Consider the following 8,181-nt stretch of genomic DNA (forward strand, 5'->3'; position numbering starts at 1 on the left):
GAGCCAAAGGCAGACGCTTAACGACTGAGCCACCCAGGCGCCCCAAGAATTGGAAATTTTTTAGCCATCAAGAAAACTACCACAAAATATAATGAAAACACAGGTTTGCCATAAATTTTTTTTTAAAAATCCACATATTTAAAGGAAAATAAAGTTTTGGAGGCAAAAGCACCCAATCTTAACATTCAAAATAAGCTACTAAGTACAATAATTATATTGATTAAAAAAAGGTTCCATATATTGCAGCCCCTTTGGAGAGTCGCATGTCAGATGCTGGGCCCACGTGTCGCCCAACTCTGAATTTCAGTCCATGATTCTTCAACCATTAGAGAGTTTCTATGGTGTCAAATAATCTACACACTTTACTACTAACTCTCACTCACAAAATACCTTGCAAGGTAGGTGACATGAGTGCCAGTTTACTTTGGAGGAAATGGAGGGTCTGAGAGGTTAAGTGATTTGCCGTAAGTCACAGAGCTGGCACCGGGGGGAGGGCAACACTGGGATTCAAACCTAGCTGTTTTAGTCCAAAGCCTGTGTGCTTACTACTCTACCACTTTGCCCTTTTGTTTATAAAGGATGGGAAAATGGCCTGTTAATTTGTTTAGCATCCTCTGTAAATTCTTTATTACAGAGCTGGCTTACTTTCTGCACCATACAAGAGAACATCTATAAGACTGAAAATTTCCATTAGAATTAGTACCATAAACTGCAAGGCATACATACAGTCCATTCCTAACTGAAAGACTTCGAGCAGGATAAGTAGCTGTAAAGTAAAGAAAAATGTGGGACAAATAGCTTTGTATAAAAACAGAGCCACACAGATGAGAATTAAAAATGAGCAAACTCAACAAAACCACCTTTGTCCTCTTTTTGAGGTACGGCTGTGACCAAAACATCATGAGGGGGGATATTAATCCAGGAATTACAGGGCATCAGGAATGTTAGACTCTCGGAGGAAACTGCGTCTTACAATTTCAAGGTCTCATTTCACTTGAGCGTAAAATCTAATCTGGTGTTTTTTTCCTCTAAATTTTATTTAGTCATTTTTATTCATGATAATTGGTGACTGTATTATAAGTGGTAATGTGGTAGAGTTGTTGGTAAATGTCGTATAAATTACACTTGTTTTAAAAAGCTTTCTACAGGGGTGCCCAGCTGGTTCGTCAGTAGAGCGTGCAACCCTTGATCTTGAGGTCATGAGCTTGAGCCCCACCTTGAGGGGTAGATTGTACTTAAAAGAAATCTTGAAAAAGCTTTCTAGAGAAATGCTATGTTAAGTAAGTTTAGGAACATCAAATATTTAGTAGTTCCTTATCTTTAATTGTAAAAACGAAGTGGCTAAAGCAGACAAGACCTCTCTTAATCTTTTGAAAATGTATGTGATCTTTGTTCTCAGAAGCCCAAAGAACATGTATATTTTGTTATTTCTCCTTGTTACATCCAAGATGAGGCTATACCAAAAATTTTAGGAAAACAAGCAAGGATAAGGTTCCCAACTCCTGTCTAGAACCACGATCACATTATATCGTGGTTAAAGTTTAGTTTTCTAGAAAGTGCAATATAGGAAAAACACTCTGAGAATCCTTTAGAAGCCTAGCGTTTCCCATAGTAGTCAGAATATATGGTACTGGCATCCATAAGTATCTGTTAAAGCTTGTGTTTAGCAGGAGAAATAGTCTGATAACACTGATGACAATCAACCCTATTTAAAATGACCAGCAGCCACAGAGAGCTATGAAAATTCACTCAGTAATAGCCAGTGTTGGTCATGAAAGAAAGCATATATATAAATTTTTGGATAACTAATGCATATCTCTTAAGTGCCAAAATTTAAAACTTGTAAATTATTTTTGATGCAAGTCTTTCAGATATGTTAGTATACCTCCCTGCCTTCTTAAACAGCATGCTCGGTATAATACTTTTTCGTGATGAAAAGTAAAAGTTATATTCATGTGTTATTACAAATATCCAATGAGCTCTGATGTATGTAAAATACTTCATAAACTGTAAAGGGCTATAACAAATATGAGTTAATATCAATTATTATAAAGTGATTCCCTCAGCCCTGAGGTATATATAATCATTTGCCTCAGGTTGCTCGGATTTGGGGATTTTTTTATTTAAAAATTTTTCTATCTGCTAAGTAGTCTGTGCTGTCTCCTACCACAGTATCCACATGCCTGCCTCTAACAGGCTATCATATGTTCTGTGTTCATCTGTTATGAGCTGGGACATGAGATAACCAACCTGCTTAGTGTCTAAAGAGCTGCACAAGCCCTGCGTGCACAGTCTCTGAGACCACTAGCTTTCTGACAGGTTCACAGTAACCATCTGGATAATAGAAGTACCCAGGTAAAGCCTAGGCTAGTGATTTTTTTCAGTTGCCGCTAAGTAAAATACTATAGATGAAGGATGCTGCTAGATTAAGGAATAAACAGCAATGTACCAAAGTACAGCCAAGTAACAACAAAGGCTCTGTATTTGCACAGGGATCCTTCATGCTTTAAAAAAAAAAAAAAGGAATCCAGGGGGGAAAAACAATGAAAATAAAATCCAGATAGACTTGAGTATTTTTGATGCCATTAAACTTGGTTAATAGCCATTAAGATACATGTTTAAATTATCACACATTGTGACAAAGACAGTTTTAGTCTCACTGCAGAAGATCATACCCAAATTTATACCCCAAGAATTTCTCCCATTCAAATGATAACAGAAATTATCAAAAGGAAAGTCTCAAATTTACCTGTATGCTGCTTTAGTTGTACATGAATAAATAATGGAAATACGGGATTTATCAAAACCTCCAAGGAACACATCTCACATATGCACACCTCGTCTATGTATGTGTATATTAATGTTACTACAAAATGAAATGTCATCCAGAGACAATAAAATAACTTTAAAATTTAAGTCTTGTTCATAGTATTTAAAATAGAATTTTTTTCAGCTTTCCTATGCTTCTTCCTTATTTCAATTTCATGTTTTCTACATTAAAGTTTGGATATTTGATTTTAAATCTCACTGCATCTTCCATTTCTAAAATGTGCTTTCTGGTAAATTTTAGAATCACATTTTTAGGAAAGTTGGGAATGTTCCAGGTAATATCCTAGACACCAGAAATTTTTTTCACTAGGTTCTGAGGTACTGTTAATTTCTCATGCTAGACTGTAAGCTCCTTGTGGGCAGGGACTGTCTTACTTTTCTTGTATCCCCAATGCCCAGTACAGGATCTGACAGAGTAGTTGCTCAATAAATTATTTGTTGTAGGACTCAAATGAACCTTAGCCGTATGTGGCCTCGAATTTCCGTGAAGCCAGAATGTGATGTGCAAATAGAGAAATCTTCATCAGAGTAAGATTCAGAAAAACTACACATTTCTCATTGATTTGGAAAACTGCAAAACTCAATTTTTCATTCACCAAACATTGAATCCCTACTATATGCCTTGTCCAGTACTAGGGACTCGAGGGACAAAGGTAACTAAGGTTGTAGCACCGGCTTCATGAGCGTGTGACCAGTGCAGTTCTACAGGGCCCTGCAGTGAGAAAAGCCCCATGCTTGGTGTAAGGTTCTGCTGAAGCCATCTTAAAATTCTTAATTTTTGAACAAGGAGCCCATATTTCTATTTTGCACTGGGCTTCCAAATTATATAGCTGGTCCTGCTTCAATATTATCATGTTGACATGGAACAATAAGAATTATAGTATCTTCTATCTACTGTCCAGTAAAGATACTCACATTCATTGAAAACTAGCCATAAAGTGAATGATTTAGTAAAATAACTTCTAAAATCTAAAAATAAAACTCCCTCCCTCCCATAAATTTTTTCACAGATCATTTCAGAATTAGGAAAGCTCTCTAAAACCGTAATTGGCTTTTACTGTTTCATTTGAATTCTCTTGAGGATTTCATGTGGATGAATGTAGAGTTGTAGGTGATTTTATCTACATACATACATACCTACATGCAATTTTAAGGTTTCAGTAAAACTTTTATTATATGCACTGAATGTCTCGGTGTAAGTCTACCTCATAATGTGCTTTTAAAAAAATAAATGCTACTTTGAAACATCTGACACACTTTTTCTGTGCTTAGCCTGTTTGAAAGGTTGATGGCAAGCTTGCGTTAAGCAGTAGTTTGAAATTTTTATTTAAATTGCTTAGGTGTTTATTTTTAGACCAGAATCAAGCATAATGCTGTGACAGGGGCAGTGCTTGGTGACTCTTGTAGAGGTATTCTGAACTTTTAAATCCTATGACCCCTATCCAAAAAATATTAGAGCACACGCTCCAGATTTTGATGTTGTGTGTGTGTATATATATGTATGTGTGTGTGTGTGTATATATATGTATATATGTATATGTGTGTGTGTGTGTATATATATGTATATATACACAATATATACACACACATATACATATATATAAAATATCGTACTGCTCTACTATGTAAATTATAAAACATGTACAGAGAGAAAGGAAATTTTAAAAGGATAGAAGTTTTAAAAAAGTTCTACATTACCTCCTGCACTTCCAGGGATCACCTTATGCTCCCACGGGTATATGCACATTTCATTTTGTGAAGGCCACCATTCTAAAACATAGAATTGGCATTTTTATACTGAAAACACATTTACTAAGATCTGGTTCGTTCACATCTGTTCACTAATGTTCTGGACATTTACAAGTTTATTCAATATGAATCATGTTTTATAGAGTTTTATAAATTATTCAGTGAAAATTGTATTCATATCAATAAGCATAGTGGATATCAATTTTTGTCAAGCTGCACACTGATTTGTTTTCATATAGGTACACTTAGAACATGCTATTTTTCAGTGTTGCCTTGGATGAATTCTTGTTATATTAATAATTTAATAGGGTGATGGTTCATTTTATGATACTGTTTTAATTCACTAGAAAAAGGACAATCATATTTGGGATACTCATTTTTTATTTTATTTATTTAAGATTTTATTTATTTATTTGACACAGAGAGAGAGACAGCGAGAGAGGGAACACAAGCAGGGGGAGAGGGAGAGGGAGAAGCAGGCTTCCCACGGAGCAGGGAGCCCGACGCGGGGCTCGATCCCAGGACCCTGGGATCATGACCTGAGCCGAAGGCAGACACTTAACGACTGAGCCATCCAGGCGCCCCTGGGATACTCATTTTTTAAAATAAGTCACTGAAGAGAAAAACAGTGAATCCCTTTCAATTCAGATTATTTTGTGAAATTATTTCGATAAACTGATTTAGCTAACCATAGCATTAATCACCACTATTTCAGTTATTCCTCTGACAGACTTGTTTTGGACTATTTAAAAAAAAATTTTTTTTTTTAAGGAAACAATTATTTGGCATTGCTTTAATGCTAATAAATTAATGATTTAGTTTCCTATTACTGATGTAACAAATTACCTACCACAAATTTAGTGGTTAAAACAACACAAATTTGGGGCGCCTGAGTGGCTCCGTCAGTTTAAGCGTCTGCCTTGGGCTCAGGTCATGATCCCAGGGTCCTGGGATCGAGCCCCGCATCGGGAGCCCGCTTCTCCCTCTGCCTGCCACTCTCTCTGACAAATAAAGGAATAAAATCTTAAAAAAAAAACACCCACAAATTTAAAACAACACAAATTTAGGGTACCTATCTGGCTCAGTTCGTACAGCATGCAACTCTCGATCTCCAGGTCATGAGTTTCAAGCCCCATGTTGGGCAGAGAGCTTACTTATAAAATAAAACACAAATTCGTGTCCACTGAGTTTCCCTCCAGGCCCTTCCCTTCTAGCACAGTATATGAAAAGTGGTGCTCTAAGTCCAGCATGCGCTGGAATCACCTGGAGGACTTGTTAAAACACAGACTGCTGGTTCGATACCCAGAGTTTCTGATTTCAAAGGTCTGGGGTGGGAGCCCCCATTTTGCACTTCTAACCAGTTCCTAGTTGAAGCTGTATGTCTGGACACCATGATTTGAGACCTATGAGTATAGAAAATGCAGTTAGCGGCTGCCTGGGTGGTTCAGTCGGTTGAACGGCCGACTCCTGGCTTCGGCTCAGGTCACCATCTTGCGGTGGTGGGATCGAACCTTGGGCTCCCACACTGAACGTGGAGCCTGCTTGGGATTCTCTCTCTCCCTCTGCCGCTTCCCTGCCCCCATGCACACATTAAAAAAAAAAAACTGCAGTTAGGGTCTAATTTCTCATGGATGACAGATCCTAGGGATCTCTATGTAGATAAAGGAAACCAATTTAGAGAACATTTTTTTTTAAGAGAACATCTTAACTTTGGAGGTTATTACGGATGGACAACGGTTCGTCCGTTGGCACGCCATTCTCAGTACACTGTCAGGGGGCCCTCCAGTGAGAGCTGAGACGCCCCCAATTTAACACGATATGTAAGTTAGTGGGCAGTAAGTAAGACCATCTTACCTTCTGAGGCACAGACTTGGTGCTGTGTGGCTTCTCTTCTAGCCCAGAGAAACCCTCTCTGGGGTGAGCTGTAGACAGCTGCAGCCGTTGCTCACAATCAATCCACAAAAGGAACATCCGAAACTTTTACCAGGGCATACACAACTCAAAACATTTTCTAAAACCTTTTCTGGGGACACGGTGGTCTCCACTGAAAGCCATCTAAATTACGGGTGTGCTGGGCTGCTGCGTTGACATTAATTCACAAAAGTCCTTCACTATTATAAAAGATTAGGTTTCAGGTAAAATGAAGGATCCAACTTTCACTGTGAAAGGATTACTTTTTTTTTTTTTATAAAGATTTTATTTATTTGACAGAGAGAGACACAGTGAGAGAGGGAACACAAGCAGGGGGAGTGGGAGAGGGAGAAGCAGGCTTCCCGCAGAGCAGGGAGCCCGATGCGGGGCTCGATCCCAGAACCCTGGGATCATGACCTGAGCCGAAGGCAGACGCTTAATGACTGAGCCACCAAGGCGCCCCAAAGGATTACTTTTTAAAAGTGAAATACAAAGTATCGGATCTGTTCTGAAACGCCGTATTTATTCTGAAGCAGTTATTACCCAGTCTTTTGTGTGCGTGCACATGCGTGTAAGCACTTAATGAATGTCTGTAATTAAAAGAAGGATTTCCTGCCATTTATTGAATTTTGCAGTTCACTGGCAGGAAAATCATGATCCCTCCCCTTGTCCCTTCAAGGGGCAGGTAGACAGAGCCCTTGCCTCTGGGGTAGTCTTAGGAGGTAAGGTGATTAGCCCTGTCACCATCTGTGGGTGGTGAGGGTGGCGGCTGCCATTCCCTTCTAGCAAGGATTTCTCTAGCATCCCGTGACTTCATTTAGTCTAAGAACTAACACACTAAAAGAATTAAACTGGGGGCACCTGGGTGGCTCAGTCCGTTAAGCGCCTGCTTTTGGTTCAGGTCATGATCCCCGCGTGGGGCTCCCTGCTCAGGGGGGAGCCTGCTTCTCCCTCTGCCTCTGCTGCTCCCCTTGCTTGTGCTGTCAAATAAATAAAATCTTTAAAAAATAAATAAAAAGTAAAAGAATTAAACTGAGTCAGTACAACGCGGACAGATCCTGTGATAAACTCCCTGATGATTTCTCTCAGCATTTTACTATGAAAATGTTCAACATAGAGCAAAGTTGAATTTTACAGTGAACATCTGCTGACCATGATTCTACCATTATCGTCTTCCCGTTTTATCACGTATCTAATACTCTATCCATCTTATCAATCCATCTTAATTTTTGATATATTTTGAATAAATTGCAGATGGCTATAGCCATCCTCCTAAAAATCCTCAGCAATACATTATCATTAAAGTTCAGTATCTTTTTGTTTTAAATTTTCCACATGATGAAGTACACAAGTATTAATGGTATGTTTGCTAAGTTTAGACAAACATACACACCCATGTTACCCAAACCCCTATCAAGATATAAATTACTACCATCACCCCAGAAAGTTCCCTTGTACCCCTTCCAAGCTCCTTCCCCTCCCTCCCAGAGGCAACCAGCTTTCCCCCCCCCCAGCACAGATTTATTTGCCTTTTCTGGAAAGTCACGTAAATGGAATCATACAGTATGTATTCACTATGAAGATTTTTAAAAGACATTCCTAAGAGATTCAAAGTGTCTCTGAAACAGGGAGAGTAATAGCGATAAAGACAACATCTGGGATCAGATTATGATTCATTCATTGAACAGATAT

The 8,181-nt window shown here is 38.6% G+C and overlaps 1 long non-coding RNA gene across 1 annotated transcript; it reads right to left on the reverse strand.

The window, feature by feature from the left end:
* Nucleotides 1-638: 638 nt before the first annotated feature.
* On the reverse strand, nt 639-7,940 carry LOC118541071 (uncharacterized). The gene is made up of 3 exons (XR_013443760.1): nt 6,433-7,940; nt 4,528-4,599; nt 639-766 (listed from the first exon to the last, which is right to left on the reverse strand). It is a non-coding gene; the product is annotated as an uncharacterized LOC118541071 (long non-coding RNA).
* Between the last annotated feature and the right edge of the window lie 241 nt (nt 7,941-8,181).

Source organism: Halichoerus grypus, chromosome 14 (assembly GCF_964656455.1).
Source record: "Halichoerus grypus chromosome 14, mHalGry1.hap1.1, whole genome shotgun sequence".
In the NCBI taxonomy this organism is placed as follows: domain Eukaryota; kingdom Metazoa; phylum Chordata; class Mammalia; order Carnivora; family Phocidae; genus Halichoerus; species Halichoerus grypus.